This window comes from Lipotes vexillifer, unplaced genomic scaffold, assembly GCF_000442215.2.
Source record: "Lipotes vexillifer unplaced genomic scaffold, Lipotes_vexillifer_v1.1 scaffold190, whole genome shotgun sequence".
Taxonomy (NCBI): Eukaryota; Metazoa; Chordata; class Mammalia; order Artiodactyla; family Lipotidae; genus Lipotes; species Lipotes vexillifer.
Window position 1 is genome coordinate 1,265,628 of NW_006794958.1, and position 17,385 is coordinate 1,283,012.

General features: G+C 35.9%; 1 pseudogene; it reads left to right on the forward strand.

The window, feature by feature from the left end:
- The window catches only part of LOC103074001 (14-3-3 protein zeta-like), a 111,376-nt pseudogene that overhangs the window by 82,781 nt on the left and 11,210 nt on the right, over window positions 1-17,385 (forward strand).

Sequence of the window (17,385 nt, forward strand, 5' to 3'; positions counted from 1 at the left end):
TACGCGGGCCTCTCACTGTTGTGGCCTCTCCCGTTGCGGAGCACAGGCTCCAGACCTGCAGGCTCAGCGGCCGTGGCTCACGGACCCAGCCATTCAGCGGCCTGTGGGATCTTCCCGGACTGGGGCACGAATCCATGTTCCCTGCATTGGCAGGCGGACTCTCAACTACTGAGCCACCAGGGAAGCCCCATTTTCTTCTTCTTAAATTCCCATCACCTCTACGTGTACCTGAAAGTTACACTCCTATCCCATCAGTAACCCTTATAAGGAACACATTGTTTTCCCAAGTTATCATTTCTTTTACTAAAGAGAGTGCTAATTGTTGAAAGGACACGTTTAACTTCAGTCATCACATTTGTAGCCTGAGACTAGCTTATGTTTAGGAGAAGTTGCTTCAGTAACTAAAGATAACACTGTTAAAGATAGACAGTGTTTAACACTTAAAATTTACCATGGTAGATTCTGAAAAAATTAAATGAACAGCGAGCCACCATTTTTTGAAACTGTTTTATGTTTTATCCCTGGGCTTTTCCTGATCATAGCCCAGAAACAAGAAACATAACCATTTTCCTTAAGCTGTGGCTGTTCATCTCAGCAGTCATTGTCCCCCACTCTGGTAAACAAGAATGCACATGAAAGGAGCCATGTTGGCTTCTGTTCTTTGTGAGACTCTAGACACAACTTAGCATCTGGCAGATGGAAAAAAAAATAGTGGGTGTGTGCTTTACTAATCATAGATTTCTAAAACAATAGCTATATCAGGAAAACACGTGTTAAAAAAAAGAACAGCAAAGCATAGCTATCCACAAGTTCCTTCAGAGAATCATTCTCACGTTTTAGGTGTTATACTTGAGTGCTGCTAAAAAAAAATCATTTTTAGCAGAAGAAAAGAAAACGGCATCCATAAACACGTCTGTGTGTGTGCCCATGTGAATGAGTGAGGTGAGAGGGGAAGAGAGAGGAGACAGGGAGAAGGAGGCAGGCAGAGAAGTAGAGGAGAGAGACTTTGATGGATTTCCTTTCCAGGAAGTTTGGTTTAAACTTGTTTTCCTGAAAGCAGAAGCCCACCTAGGGGCAGCAAAGGTTTAGGACTCACAGATCTTGAGTGACAATTTCATAGTCAGAAGGGGACACTCCAGTTTTCTTTGCTGAAAGAGTAGAAGTGGGAAGCTTGCGCATGGGTTCAACTGTTCGCTTTGGATATCTATTTGCTTTGGATATCTATTTGCTTTGGATATCTATGTCTCCTAGAACTTAGGAAGTGCCTGGATGAGGAATATATATGGAGATGAAAGAGATGTCCAGGATTTTATAGCACTTTTGTAAAATATAAGGGGTTTTCTGTTTCCATATAACATTGAACTTGATCCATATTAATAAGTTATCTGAATCTTCAAGGAATTAGGGTGTATTTGTACTTGAGGATATAAACAGGGAAATCCATCTCACAGTTGCATATTTTTCTGGCCGAAGCTAACTCAGTGTTAAGTAAAGCAAATTAACAGTGTAAAATATAGCTATTTTCCAGAAATTTATATTTTAAAATGTGATGTCATTAATGTTATTTATTCTTTTAATTCTTCTGTGGTATAATTTTAGGGCTTGATACATTTCATTAAAATATAACAGCCACCATCCAGTGGGCAGTAGACATTGTATCTAGTTAATGGCTCTGGCAAATTTAACCTTTGGGGGTAAGGGAAAGGAGGTCATTACAAAATTAGTAACAATTACTGTTATAGACAAAGGCCTCTGAGCACAGGGTATGGGAGTGGTCTGCTCTAGGGGGCAAACAACAGTGATGTGACTTATCTGTAGAATTTAAAAACAATTATCAAATTAAGTGAAAGTCAGTCTCCTATTTATTATCACCAAACACTTGGACAACTCTAAATGTCAGTTAATTTAACAGGCCAATTTTCCTAAATAATAGAATCAGTCAAGTGTTGCATGAGGACTATACTCATAATCAATATGTCCAATTGCTTTCCTAAAACACTTAGAATGTTAAACTGCATCAACCTCCCCTTTGCCCCACCATACTTTTTTTCTACTAAGCCAGGTAGAAGAAAATCTGATCAGTTCATAAATTAATTTCTTTCAGATAACTCTGTTCTAGAAAATTTTCTATCCTCTGTAAAGCCTTGTAGCAGCACTTGTGAACAGAAATCAAGGTTCAGATTTTCACTCTCAGAAAGAAAAGTCACTCATACATCTTTGACTGATTTTATTAGATCCTTGTCAGATGTGGTCTTGAATCAAAAGCAGGCATTATAAAGAAAATACAATATTCTGCAATTCTTCTCCAGAGTTAGGTTGGGTGGTTAGAGATTGTACAGGTCAACCACCAATGAGAAAAACGAAGTATGTGTATCTTGCACATAAGGGTAAGTATGACCTTATCAAAATGTCAAGGACATTTGGGGATATTTAGCATCCTTAGAATTATGATGGTCAGAGATTTTTCCAGTAGACATTTTTCACAGCCCTGACTATAAGAATAGTGGTAGATATCTAGGAGATATCTAAGTGGAGAGTTTTGAGGACACACAAGTGTGCGTGTATGTGTGTGAATGCATGCATGTGTGTAGAGATATACAATTGATTAAGCATGAAATAATAAGAATATATGAGAAGCAAGTTCCATGGAGTATAATAAACTCTGAGTTAGCTTCAGGTCTGTGCTAATAACCTGGGAGCCCAGGCCCAAGGAATAGGATGTGAAAGAAGGGCCCCAGTATTCAGAACAGGGAATGTCGGGTGAAATCCATCCAGAACACCAGGACCTGGTGGAGTTCCACCTTGACAAAAGGAAGACAGGATTCCTGCTAGTGTGGAAGGGGGCCAGGACTCAGACCACTGTTACAACAATGGTCTCTTCCAGCATAAAAACACAAAACAGTTCAGAGATCAAATACATATGGACATTTTTTACCATTTTGTTAACTAAATATCTTTTCCATTTCCCATAAATTTCTTTTCCATGCTTTTGAAACATTGGGTCTTATTGCCTTTCCCCTCAGAATAGAAATGTAATTCCTAATGATCATAAAGGTGGGAACTCCAACTTTCTAACAATAAACACAGATTTGGCTTGGTCTGCACTCATTTTTAGAAATTTCTTTCTTCCTGATAGAATAAAATATATCTAGGAATCTCCTAAAATAATCTTCCCAGTTTTGCTCTAGATCTCATCTCCTCCCTCCTCAGGGAGATTAATGTACTGATCATTTCCTCTTTCCTGTGTCTTCAATTTCTTCCTACCTCCTTCTTTCCAAAAGAATTTAAACAGCCTGAAGTCTCTTACGTCACAGAAGCACAACATAGCTAACTCTGCTTTCCTTACCGCCAAATACTCTTAGCCTGCTGTAATATAGCTTTTGTGTCCACTCAGTTACTAAAATTGTTTTCACCAAGATCACAAAATACATCTTCAGGGGCTTCCCTGGTGGCGCAGTGGTTGAGAATCTGCCTGCCAATGCAGACGACACGGGTTCGAGCCCTGGTCTGGGAAGATCCCACATGCCATGGAGCAACTGGGCCCGTGAGCCACAATTACTGAGCCTGCGCGTCTGGAGCCTGTGCTCCGCAACAACAGAGGCCGCGATAGTGAGAGGCCTGCGCACCGCGATGAAGAGTGACCCCCACTTGCCACAACTAGAGAAAGCCCATGCACAGAAATGAAGACCCAACACAGCCATAAATAAATAAATAAATAAATACATTGTGTATTATTAAAAAAAAAAAAAAAATGGAGCAACTGGGCCCGTGAGCCACAATTACTGAGCCTGCGCGTCTGGAGCCTGTGCTCCGCAACAACAGAGGCCGCGATAGTGAGAGGCCTGCGCACCGCGATGAAGAGTGACCCCCACTTGCCACAACTAGAGAAAGCCCATGCACAGAAATGAAGACCCAACACAGCCATAAATAAATAAATAAATAAATACATTGTGTATTATTAAAAAAAAAAAAAATACATCTTCGTTGTTATTTCTAGTGGATACTTTACAACTTTTTCTAAACTGAACCACTGTCGTTCACTCTCTCCTTTAAATACTCCTTGTTTCGTCTTCTAGATTATCCATTGTCCTCGTTTTTCACAGATTTTTCTGATAGCCACTAAACATCTGCTTTGCAGGGTCTTCTACTACCAGGAATTCCAGCCCCTCCTCCTTTCTTTGCCTTCTTACTGCACTCCTCCCTTTATCCTCAACACGCCTACTCTTCTGAAAATCAGTTTTGTTCTTACATACTCCAAGAAGTTTTTCCTGAATTTTGAAATATGCGTTCTGTCCAAGTTTATATGTTTTCATAGCACATTTTCCTCAAGTAGTGCTCACCACTGTAGTGTTGTAATCACCTGTATACACACCTGTGTTCCTCATGTTCCTGCTTCTCAAATTATGGCTCACAAACCCTCAGCATCAGCATCACCTGAGAACTCCTTAGAAATGCAGAATCTTAGATCCCACAACAGACCTACTAAATCAGAATCCGCGGTTTAATGACATCCCAGGGTGATTCGTATCCACATTAAAATTGGGAATCTTGGTGTGGTCATATTAGGCACTTGATAAATATTTGTTCAATGAAATGGAAAAATCCCTGTCTACCCAAGAAATATGTACAGAAGAAAGCAAATGGGGGGACTTCCCTGGCAGTCCAGTGGTTAAGACTTCGCCTTCCAATGCAGGGAGTGCAGGTTTGATCCCTGGTCGGGCAGCTAAGATCCCACATGCCTCGGGGCCAAAAACCAAAACATAAAACAGAAACAATATTCAATAAAGACTTTAAAAATGCTCCACATCAAAAACAAAAAATCTGGGCTTCCCTGGTGGCACAGTGGTTGAGAGTCCGCCTGCCGATGCATGGGACACGGGTTCGTGCCCCGGTCCGGGAGGATCCCACATGCCGCGGAGCGGCTGGTCCCGTGAGCCATGGCCGCTGAGCCTGCGCGTCCGGAGCCTGTGCTCCGCCAAAAAAAAAAAAAACTCTTAAAAAAAAAAAGAGAAAGTAAATGGGATAGATTGCCTTAAGGCTAGAATGATGTATTTAAGATGTAGCTTAAAGGTACCGCTGAATTGAGAAGGCCCTTTTGCTCAGGTGTAGAAGACAATTGCACACAGCTGCTCTGTTTCTATTTAATGAAAAGATGCGGGGGTGAGCGTGTGACGGAGAGAGAGACAGAAAGAGACAGAAAGAAACAGAAAGAAGAGAGAAAGTAAATACAGTTTAGCTAGAGAGCTTTGGAAATCTCGATCCGTTAAACTTCCATTGATCGCAGAGCCCCGTGGTGCAGCTCATAAGTGATTGGGTAACTACTGTCTCAAGTGAAGCTCATGGAAGAAGCAGAATTCAGAAGCTCCTCCTAAGGGAACACCAGGTCTGCTGATTTTTTTTATTCCATTTAAAAATCATAAGAACAGAGGTTTTGTATTTGGTAAACGTTTGCTGCTACATACTCTTTTAACTTGCAACATGTTCCACAGCCTAACGATAATTCAAAGGGGTCAAACTAGGCCTCGAGGGGAAAATTCAGCCTGTATCCCATTATTGAATAGCCAAAAAGCTAAGAATGGTTTTCACATTTTAAAAGGTTTTTAAGAAAACAAAGAATATATAACAGAGACCATAAGTGGCCCTCAAATCCTAAAATATTTACTCTCTCTGTCTTTACAGAAAATATGTACTTGTCCTAACTCAAAAATTTACACCAACATCCATAACAGCGTCAGAAGAACCATTTTAGGGCAAAATCGTGCAATGTGGAAACTGTTCAGTAACAGGAAAAGATTTTAAGTCGCCACATGCCATCGCTCTGGTGTGAACGTGTACACACACACACACACACACACTCTCTCTCTCTCTGTCTCTCTAATTTATTATCTACCAGAAACTCCTGGATGTGCTTTTTGGCACAATCATTATCACAGAAAATAAGGAAAATAGAACTTTCCTTAATAATTCCTTGCTTCTGTTTAATGGGTAGTAAAATCTATTTGGTCTGTAGATTTCACTTAAAGTTTTAGAAAGAAATCGTTGTTATGCCAGAATAAAATAACTTTTCAATAAATAAGTGCAGTCATTTCACAATCTTGCCATTTTTTTGTTGTATGTTAGTTTAAAACAATGGGTTCTGGCTTCACTTCATCTGGAATAAAGTGATAGCTGTGCTTAGGAAAATACTTTATTCCTACCAAGAGAGTAGATTCCTACGATCTGATAATCTGATGTAAACATAGTGGCAGTTTGAGCAAAAGATCCCAAGATTTGACTTTGACTACATTCAAATTATAGGGTGGAAAGGCCTCTTTATAGCCCTGTTTGGGGTATGTAAAGAACTTTGTTTTAAAATTTCTCAATAGTTTGATCATGGGGTACGTGCACATATGTGTGTAATTTTTGACACATGACCTATTTGATTAATGAAGTGAAAAATACTTTTCTCAAAAGGTTAGTTATGCTATTTTTATCTTTCTGTTTAGTCTGGAAACTGTGGCCTTATATACATGTAAAATTATCTCTCATCACATTTGGTAGGTAATTTTTTGGAAGCACCTATCGGTATTCATAATTTCTTTGGCCTTCACAAGCTAGATAATTCAACATTAAGTAACAGTGATGTTCAGGGGACTTTCTGGAATAAATCCCTTGTATATGATCATATGCAAATTATGGAGGGAGGGAATACTCATGAACAATTGAAATTATCCCCTAATTTAAATTTGCCAGATATTTTGTCTTTATTGTAACTTCAATGCTGTGTGCTTATGCATGAAAAAATAACTTTATAAAGTACATGTATCTGTGAATTATTTGAAAAGAGTTTTAATTGCTGGGGTTTCTATGATTAGACTGCAATTGAGTTTATCCCCCTTCTGTTTTATACAACAACATATAATGTGACCCAGAGGGTGCTTTTTAAAATTTAAGGAATCATTAATGATGTTAAAAGTTTGATCTTGCCTGTAGGATAGAACAGTCTTATAAAAAAAATATTTTGAAAAATTAGCCTGTATAACATTCCAGGCTAATTTCTTCCATATTAAGTAGCATCCCCAAAATTAAGGTTAGTAAGTACTTTTACCATATCAATTTTAGAGAGGAGCATTGACTTCACATCAGGTATTAATGGTTTTTACATAACATGCAAAATGGTCAGCTACATTTCTTATTTTTTGTATGTTATCAACACTTAAGTTGTAATGACTTAAATTATACAATATCTGTTGTATGACTAAAATATGCACAATACTGTGCAAAACATGAAAGGTAAAGAAAATGAGCGGGTCTTGCCTTCAAGGTAAATTTCATGAGGCCAGGATAATGTCATATTCGTCTTTATTGAGTCAGATCATAATACACAGTCTATACATAGAGAATACTCATTTGATATTGTACATGTTGAATATGAGTGAATTTGTAATGAATATAATGGGGAGTGGATCTAAGAAAAATGCACAGTTAACCATAACACAATAGAAGCATGAGACTGTAAGTACCTTAGAAAGGTTCAAAATGACGTGAGGGTTTCAGGGAGACAGTAATCATATCAGGTTACAATTGGAGAGGAGAAGAAATCTAGAACGGCTGCATGTCAAAGGAATTTTTGAGATGGCACTGGAGTATAGAATAGTGAGAAAAGGGTTAAGGAGCTGTCCAGACAGAACTCACATGAAAAAGGCACAGAGGTGGGAACACATGGCAAGTGTTAGGGGACTGGTAACTGCTTTGGATGGGTTGTAATGTGAGGTACAGATAGGGAGGGCATGGGGAGATTGGGATTTAACATGCTGCTCTAGAATAAGAGAAAAAGGAGTAATTTATATCATCTATCCTTCTGTAGGATTGCCAAAAGTCTCTGCAATCAAGTATTTAAACAAATCTCCTCAAACAAGTTGACAGTGAAAATTATGTAGCAGCTTTAGGTAAATTGTTCCAGTTTTTAAAAGGCAAGGTTATCAGGTGCTTTAAGTTAAGCCCAAATTTACTTCAGAAGTAGAAGACATAACTTTGATAATCCTTTTAGCAAACACATTGTAAAATTCTCTCTTGTATGAGTTTTACCTTTTGTGAATGGAATAAGCTTAGATATTCTTACATGCTCTTAAAGTTAAAATTATTTTACTAATTGTTTGCTTTCTTCTTAAATCATCAAAATACTGGGCAATAAATTTGGTTCTAAGAAATCATGTATTTAGTATACATTTAAATCTTGGTTCCTCATATTTATTTATTCTTTGTTTTTCATATATCATTTGAAAAATTATTTCCTGACCATAATTTTATAGGGAGTATTGGAGAATATTTCTTGAACACTTGCATTTCCAATATATGGCAATGCTGTCTCATGGCCATTTGAAATTGTAGCACAATCATAATGAAAGGAAGCAGATGTTCATTGCTGAGGAGGAACTATATGTGATGCTACTTCCAAAATATACATCTTCCATATCAAAAAGGTATTTTTCATTTCTGCATTTCTCTATGTGCATTGGAATTTCCTATGTATATTATTCACTGCAGGAAATATAATGTTAGAGGGAATATCATAATAAGATTTAAGTGTCATACCAATGGAATAGTTTTGGGAAATTAACTCAGGAGATTTGAACAGCTGCTGATTTCCTCTTTTTATTATTTCTAGGAAGTGAAATTTATAAACTAGATTTTTCAGAGATGGTTTACAGGTAGCTATCATACTAGGAAAAAATAATAAGGTGCAGGAATCCAGGGAGAAGAAAATACTTGTGTCTAAAAAATATGTTTAAAAATTACTTTGAGTGAAATATTGCCTTCACGTCTTAATGAACTTTATTAAGAGATATTTTGATATAATGTAACTTTATTAAGAGACATTATTTTTCTAAAACTCACTTGAAAAGGAATAGTTTCCTAGAAAGTCCATGGCATTTATTTGGAGTCAGTGTCTGGTCTTTATTATTCTCTTTAATGAGGCAGGGTTGAGGATCTTCTCCTTACCGTCTCCTGGAGGCTTGCATGTGGATTTCTGTGCATCATCATACTTGGGCAAAAAGCTACAATAATGTAGTAATCATAAAAACATTGCTTGTAAGTCAAGATTAAAAATTTTCCTCATATTTGATTCTCCAATCAAAGGTCAGTTGGTCTGACCTTAGCCTAGCAGAGATAATAATTAAATAATGATAATACCTTAGATTTAGACTAATATTTACAGGTAACAATTTACATTAATAATGTAAGAACAAAAAGTAACAAGTCACAGAAAATAAAAATAATACCTTGATATTATAGATAACAATATTATACGTAACAATTATTTTATTTGAATTTGTGAATTAAGAAGAGAGTGATTAAGTCCCTTAATCTCAGTGAGACCCAGATTTTTCACCTATAAAACAGACTCTAGTAACCATTCTCTCTTGCTTGAGTTTACACAGCTAATGAGTATGAGAGCTAGGACTCTAACTGGAATCCCAAATGATAACAGTTTCTCTTTAGTAAAATGTCAGTTATCCTAGGAAATGAACTTATATGATCTATTCAAAGACTGTTGACTCCAAACCTTCACTTTTCTTTTATTTTCTCATATATTTGAGCTAATTGCATGACAGAAAACATTTGAAAACTAAAACATTCAGTTAGGAATTCAGACGTTTTTGTCTCTCTGATATTCACCACGTGGTAGATGTAGAAACGCAGAATCAAGAAAGTTCTGAACTAACATTCTACTGAAGACAACACTGGATTGATGGCTTTCTTTACAAAACACAGCAGGGTTCTCCATGAACCCAATAAAAACTAGAAATGATATTATAGTAATGATATTTTTGGAGGAAATGGTTTTGATCTTTTGGATTTTTCATTTAAATAGTCCTTTTTATATTTGGAGACCATTTGTGCAAACGGGAAGGCATGTAATTCCAGGGAGTTAACAATCTTGAAGGAAATTACCATTTGAATTCTTTGGCTTATTTTTATTACCAGATCGGTTTAAGAAATTTAATAGACATGACAATGCTGATGTTATGGCCCAACAGGAAACAAGAATATGCTATAGAAACCAGACAGTAAAAAAAAAATTGACCTTGTTCTTTGTAATGTGTGAGTTCTCCACGATCTGCCGGGACTAAAGCACCATTGCCTTAGCTCATGGGCTATGCCACAGCCTGAGTCACTGCTCACAAAGAACTAAGAAATTTTGTGAAATGACATCAACAGAGCCTGGACTCCAGGCCACTAAAAGGATGTGGAGGGTTTCATTTTGTCATATTAAAATTTTTCACTTTAATTTACTATATTTCATTGAATCTAAGATGCTACAGTGATGCATATTACAGTTTAATGGTATTAGCTGAAACCTAGATTGCATTCTCTCAACTTAAATCTGTATTATTCTGAGCTGAGTGAATTCTCTCCATAATAATAAAATAAAAATAATCTAGGAAAGCAAAATTATTTTTCCAGTTTCTGTCAGTTTATCAATCCTCAAAATATAATTGAGCACCTATTGCTGCTTGGGAAAATGCTAGGCATGACAACCTGGAGCCTGCCCTCAGAGAGCTTACAGTTATACATGCATTTGTAATAAAAAGTGATAAGAGCAATAAATAGTCAAATAGAGAAGAAATTACAGCACCTGTAAGAGCATAGGTAGGGCATGTGGGCCAATAGCAGGGCTTAGGGAATCAGTAAAGGGACAGTTTCAATAATCAATTTTTTATGACATTTAAACTTGTATGACTAGCAACACTTCTGTTTCTCTCTTCTTTGAATACATTTTTTAAAGTTTATAACGTTCTCAATATACAATGATTATTAATAATTGCTAATGATAACGATGCAACATATACTCTTGCTATTATATAATGAATGGTTTCCTGTCCCTTTAGTTGGCATCAGCAATCAAGAATCCTCTCTTTAAGAATAATATTTACTAGTATTTCAGGTTGAATAATATGAAATTGTTTCTATAGGTTAAAAACAGCTGGATATTGGCAATTTTATGTGACTCAACCTATTCATCTTGCTAAATGGAAGAAATTTCCAACGTGACTCTTTCATGCTATCATTTTTTGCCTCCTTTTTTGTTGTTGTTGCCTAGATCTTATGAGAAATTAAAAATCAATAATTTTCAGTTTTAATGAATCTACCCCTCTTACCAAATATCAGAATTTATGTGCGTATTTTTTTTACATGTGATTGGGACCCAGAGGAAAGAGATTTTGAACTGAAGTAGTAGAATTCTTTTCTTAACTTAATCAATGGCCTCAAAGACAATTCTTAAATTCCCAAGATGACATAAGATACTACCAGATTCCATAAATTAACAGTAATCTTGCCCAAGTTAAGTAATTGTTCTTGGACAAGAAAAACAGTTGACTTGTTCGGCATACAGTCAAAAGGAAGGTTCATACCCTCTTCTGGAAGTGGCCAGCTCCCGTCTTAACACTAAGCTCTTTATTGCCATCTTCTTTTATTGAGTTCCACTTGGTACTGAGACATGCATCAGTAAGAAGCACCTCTACATACTCAGCTAGAATATTCAGAAACTTTCTTTAAGAGATGGGATAATGGAAATACTATACATATGGATCATTAGCGATTTGACTCTTAGAATCACTTCTACTCCAGTTTCTACTGTAAATTGCACAATCAATAATCAAGCAGTCTTCTGCTGGAAAGAAATGAAACAAATGAATATTTAAAAATTAAAAAAAAGTTTGAATCTTTGAGAGTTGTTTTGCCTTTTGAGAGTGGTTTAGAAAACCACTATGTCTTCTGAAGCTAAAGTAGAATGATGAGTATTTTCTAAATGAAGAAAATAGAAATTTACAAAATATATATATTTTATTTCTATGAATTTAGCAAAAATTAAAAATGTCATTATAGTCTATGAATTTCCATGTGTGATAAGATTTCTTTCATTTATCCCTGGTGGGAATGGAAATTGCTACCATATTTTACAAAGGGCATAAGATAATTAGGTATAATATCATGTAAAAAGTCAAGATATAAAATTATATAGAAAGCCTCATATATGAAAAAATAGGAAAATAAAAAATTTCAAGAAGGAAATACATCAAAATATAAATAGTGATTATTCTTGGGAAGTAGCATAATGGGTTATTGACTGGAAAAATAAAAAACCTCACAATGTGAGAGCTGTGAGTTTCAGTTTTATTTGGGGACTTACTGAGGACTAGACTATAGTGCAGGAGATAGCCTCTCAGATAGCTTCTGAGGAACTGGTCCAAAGAGGCAGGTGAGGAGCCAGTATGTATATGAATTTCTTTTCTTTTTGGTCTGGGAAATACATGTAGTCAAACACACATCTTGGTATAAGGTTACTGTTAGTCATGAGGATCAAATATCTCAGTTAATGATTTCAGTGTTTATCTAGGTATGGGAAGATGCAAGAATCTGGGGCCATTGAAATTCTTCCTTAGATATGCATTTTAACTATGTAGGGGCTCATATATCCAAAACACAGAACGCTTTATCCTAAACTCCTTTCAGGGTGTACTTGTACATCAGCTATTTCAGTGGCTAATGACTTGATTCTTGTAGAACTGAACGGTGGGCAACCTTCTTTTGTTTACAGGGTGTAGATGAGGAAAAATAATTTCCCCTCTATCCCTCTACGTTCTTGTCTGAGACCCCCTGTAATAAAATGATAGATTAATAAATAACATGTATACCTCCTGTATATGAAGGAGACACCCAGGAAAACTGAGTAACTCCCTGAAGTGGCCCAAACTACCACCTTAAATACCATCTTCAGGCAAAAGTAAAAGAAAGATGTTGGGGGTAGGGAGAGGCCAGTTATGGGAAATTATCAGAAACAGCAAAGTGAAAAAGAGTATGATTATTATAACAGATTTAAGTGTCTTCTCCACTGATAAGAGTTTCTAGATATTATTCATCCTCCTTCTCCTGGTACAGAGAGGAAGACACCCTTACAAATGGGGATTTCCCTTATAACTATAAATTTCTCTTGTAAAAGGGTAAGCTCCTACTACATTTTCAGAGCTTCTCCTATGTCTGCTATTTCTTAAAAATAACAAGCTAAAGATAATCCTTATGCCAAAGAGGCATATTCTGGAGTAGTAAATTCTGCTCCCCATTCACGGATAAGCTTATACTGTATTATATTTTCTTTGAATATATATTTCAAATAGGTTTTTTACATTTTCCAAGTGCTAAGCATGCATAATTTTTATATTTAAAAAAATGTCCAAACATTTTATTTTTTAAAAATGAAGTAATGGTGATTCCAATAAATGATACTTTTAGGAATAATGACATAAAGGACAGAGACTACAACATAATACTAAATATTCCGTGGAGCTACATATTGGCTCAGGTATGCTACATTTTAAATAATTTAAAATAAATTCATATTTATGGCTAAATTTATGGCTAAAGTTCAGTTTAATTTTTAGAATTCTCAAACAGAACAGGTGTGAAGTTCAGGGAATTGCACTATCCAGTTATTATCTCACTGTAGAAAATCTCCCTTTTCCTTTCCTCTCTCTTCCTGCTCTTTCCTTACCTTACATATTTGATGAGCACTGACTATGTGGGTGGCACTGTGTTAGGTGCAGAGGATATAAAAATATTAAACAGCTCCTGTCTTTAAGGAGTTTTCAATTAAGGGTATAAACATTCTTGAAAATTTAACTTCATTTGAAGAAAGTAAACTCAAACATTTAAAAGGAGAAAAGTCTTTGTGACAGCACACATTCAAGTTTAATTATTAAGAATCTCAGAAGCAAGATATACAACTGTATTCTTTGTCTAATGTGCTTAAGAGTGACTTTACAATCTATTAGCTCAACTACGAGAGCTGTCAAGTTGCTGGGATGAAACAGGTGGCCTTGTTTCTTCCTGAATTATAGAGACAGCAAGTGGGAGTGGAAGACCACAGGGGACAGATCTTTGAAACTGTCTCTGATGTCACATTAACAACCACTTTCCTTTTCCTTCTGAAGTGAAAATAAAGCTAAAGGGGGAAAAAAGGGGGAAATAATAGAAACACTTTTATAGTTGCTCTATATAGCACAAGTCAATAATTTCAGGAAGATATTTGAAGAATTTCTTTGTCTTGTGGTTATTTATCTTTTCCAAGTCAAAAGAGTTTAGCAACATGACAACATAATGAACAGTTCAAAAACACTCTTAGGTGACCAGTTTGCAATCAAAACATACTTTATAAATCCCTATTATTATCCCCCCTTGCTTTCTTCTTCTTCTTTTTTTTTTTTTAATTTTCTGTCTTATTCCGTTTAAAGGATTTCCTTACTCAACAACACGTCCTTTCAGTAGCTCACGTCTATAAAATCAACTGCCAATGCTAATTGCAGAGGCATTGTACATAGGCATTGAGGGGAGACCTCAGGGATAACATCTCTATCTTATGTTTTGTAAAACCTAAGACTGCTTTTATCTTTTAATTCTCTCTGCAGCAGCTGCAGTTATCTTTCAGGAACAGATTTGAAATGTGAGGAAAATGCTAACAAATTTGCCAGTATGTAACCTTTCCTTTCCAATATCATTAAGGATTAGGATGAGTGATTCATTTCTTTATATTATCCACATGCAATTGTGGTCATTACTGACCCCTTAATTATAGCTATTAGGTGCCATAAAATTTCAAAACACTTTGCAACCATCGTATTATTTGCAAACTAAGTCTTTTATTTCAGGGGTGCCAATATTACTGCTCCAATGTTCAAGCATATTTCCTTAATAGTTAAATTTTGTATCCTTCTACTCATGGAGGAAGATAATATTAATGAGGAATATCTCAAATGATCTCCCCACTGCCATGATCCCCACAAAATATTCATTTTTAATGAATAATAAATAATGTAAAGAAGTGTACATTTTAAAAATAAATGCCTAGAAGTCAAAGTCTGCTTTAGTTACAGACAAAATCATTGATATGCCTGATTGAAAATTACCATTTTTTAATTCATTTGGATAAGGGTTATGTAGTCAAACTCAAATTCATGTGCCCAATGCACAGTGAGGCCAAACAAACTGAAACGTTGGAGTGTGGAGCAAAGGTTTATTCCAAGGGTCAAGCAAGGAGTATGGGTGGCTCATGCTCAAAAGACCCTGATAAATTTCAGGGAAGGGTTTTTAAAGGCTAGGTAAGGGAGAGAGTCACAGGGTGTGTGATCATCTGGTGCACAATGCTCTGGTTGGTTGATGGTGAGGTAACAGGGTGGTGTCACAAGGGTTAACATCAATTCTCAGGCTCCAGCCAGTCTGAAGGCTATGTGTTCATGGTCATCATGCAGTTAATTTCTACCATTTGGTGGGAGTTTTAGTATCTGCAAAACAACTCAAGAATGTGTATCAGACACTGTTATATATGTCCTTCAGGGAGGAACTAAAGATTATGTGACTCTGCTATATGGCTGATCTATTGTTTAAATTGTTACCAGTTCTCCTGGCTCAACTGCTACTTTTTGTTACTACATTTCTTCTGTCATTAATTCTTGAGCCAGCTTTTTTGACTCAGGTGAGGCCTGGGAGACTAAAGTTTTTCTACAGTCATGAGGCAGGCAGAGGACATGGGGAGGTAGGGTCTGTCATGGGAAGACCCCATAGGTTCCTGCTCAGTTACAGTAATAATAATAATAATAATGGCAGCTAACATTCAATTTGTACTTACTATGTGACAGCCATTGTCCTGCCTTACTTGGAATATTTCATTCATTCACACAATAATTGTAATATCTACATTTTAAGGATGAGGTTAAACACAGTTGGAAACTGACATAACTAGGATTCAAACCATTGTCTTCTAGAACCTGCTGCTCCCTCCTCCATACTCACATTAATCACTATAGTATAATTTGTTCTTTGTTTACCTTTCTATCCAGGTGCCTCTAAAGAAGAATGTAAACTAATTTATTTGGGATGCTTAGAGCTATATTTTGCATGATAATGATTTTCTTTCTATCCTTCAAATTGCCACTTTATTTTCTGTCCATAAGGTCTATGCATTTTTATGTAATTGTTTTTTTTTTCTGAGAACATGGTTGCTTATCTCTGTATTCCCTGTGCATGCACAGTTAGCTCCTGGCAAACAGAAGACACTTAGTAAATATTTACTGAATGAGTAGATCTGCATATAATTTTTATTTAAAAAATTGATCAATCTATGCATGTAATTTTGCTAAAACTTATTATCCAATAACGGTTTCAGAATACCAATAAGGAACATCATCCTAAGTCAATAAGTCCACTTTTGATGCACTAAGTAACTCTGACTAATTTTTTAAGAAATAGCACTACTAGGTCAAAGGGTTTATACATTTTCAAGTTTTGGTAGACATTGGCAAAATTCCAAGAAGGTACACCAATTTACATTCTCATCAAAGAAGCAGGGGTAGAAAAAGAGCATGATTAGATAAAACATGACTTGATTTACTGCTACTACAGATTACTACAATATTCTGAGCAAGCCACCTGAACTGTGTGTAAGAGTTTCTTGATAAGATCCTGGATGGAGATTTCATTGCCTCTTGTAATTACAATTCAAAAGTAGTCACAAGATGTATAATAAGCACTCAAAATTCAAAAATAAGAAAAGAAACCACCCAGTTAAAAAGTAGACAAAATATTTGAATAGACTTTTTACCACAGAAGATATGAGGATGGCAAACAAGCACATGAAAAGATGCTCAACATAATATGTCATTAGGGAAACAAAAATTAAAATTACAGTGAGATACCAGTACACATGTTAGAATACTTAAAACAAGACAAAACAAAACAACAAAAAGCTGACATTAGCCATTCCTGATGAGGATGTGAGACAGTTGGAATGATTGTTCATTGTTGATGCAAAATGGTACAACTACTTTGGAAAACAATTGAGCAGTTTATTATAAAGTTAAATGTATTTGTGCCGTATGATTCAGCAGTCTCACTACTAGGTATTTACCCAAGAGACACAAAAGTTTATGTGTACATCAAAACCTATAGTGCATGTTTATAGCAGCTTTATTTATAATTGCGCAAAACTGAGACAATCAGTATCCTTCACCATGTGAATGGATGAACCAACTATGGTATATCCATACAATGAAGTAATGCTCATTAATCAAATGGAATAAACTATTGATACAAACCAATAACATAGATAAATGTCAAATGAATCATGCTAAGTGAAAGAAGTCAGACACAAAAGGCTATTGTATAATTCATTCTCTTTCTTCTCTCTCTCCCTGTATAAAGATATGAGATAAAGTTATTTTTAAGGCAGGATAAGAAAATTTTTGAATATAAAATTCTCTCTGCCCATTTGGGCCACTATCTCTCTTTAGTGTGCACTGTGCATCTCCATTATACATTAACTAGACCTCCTTAGAAGACACAGGAATG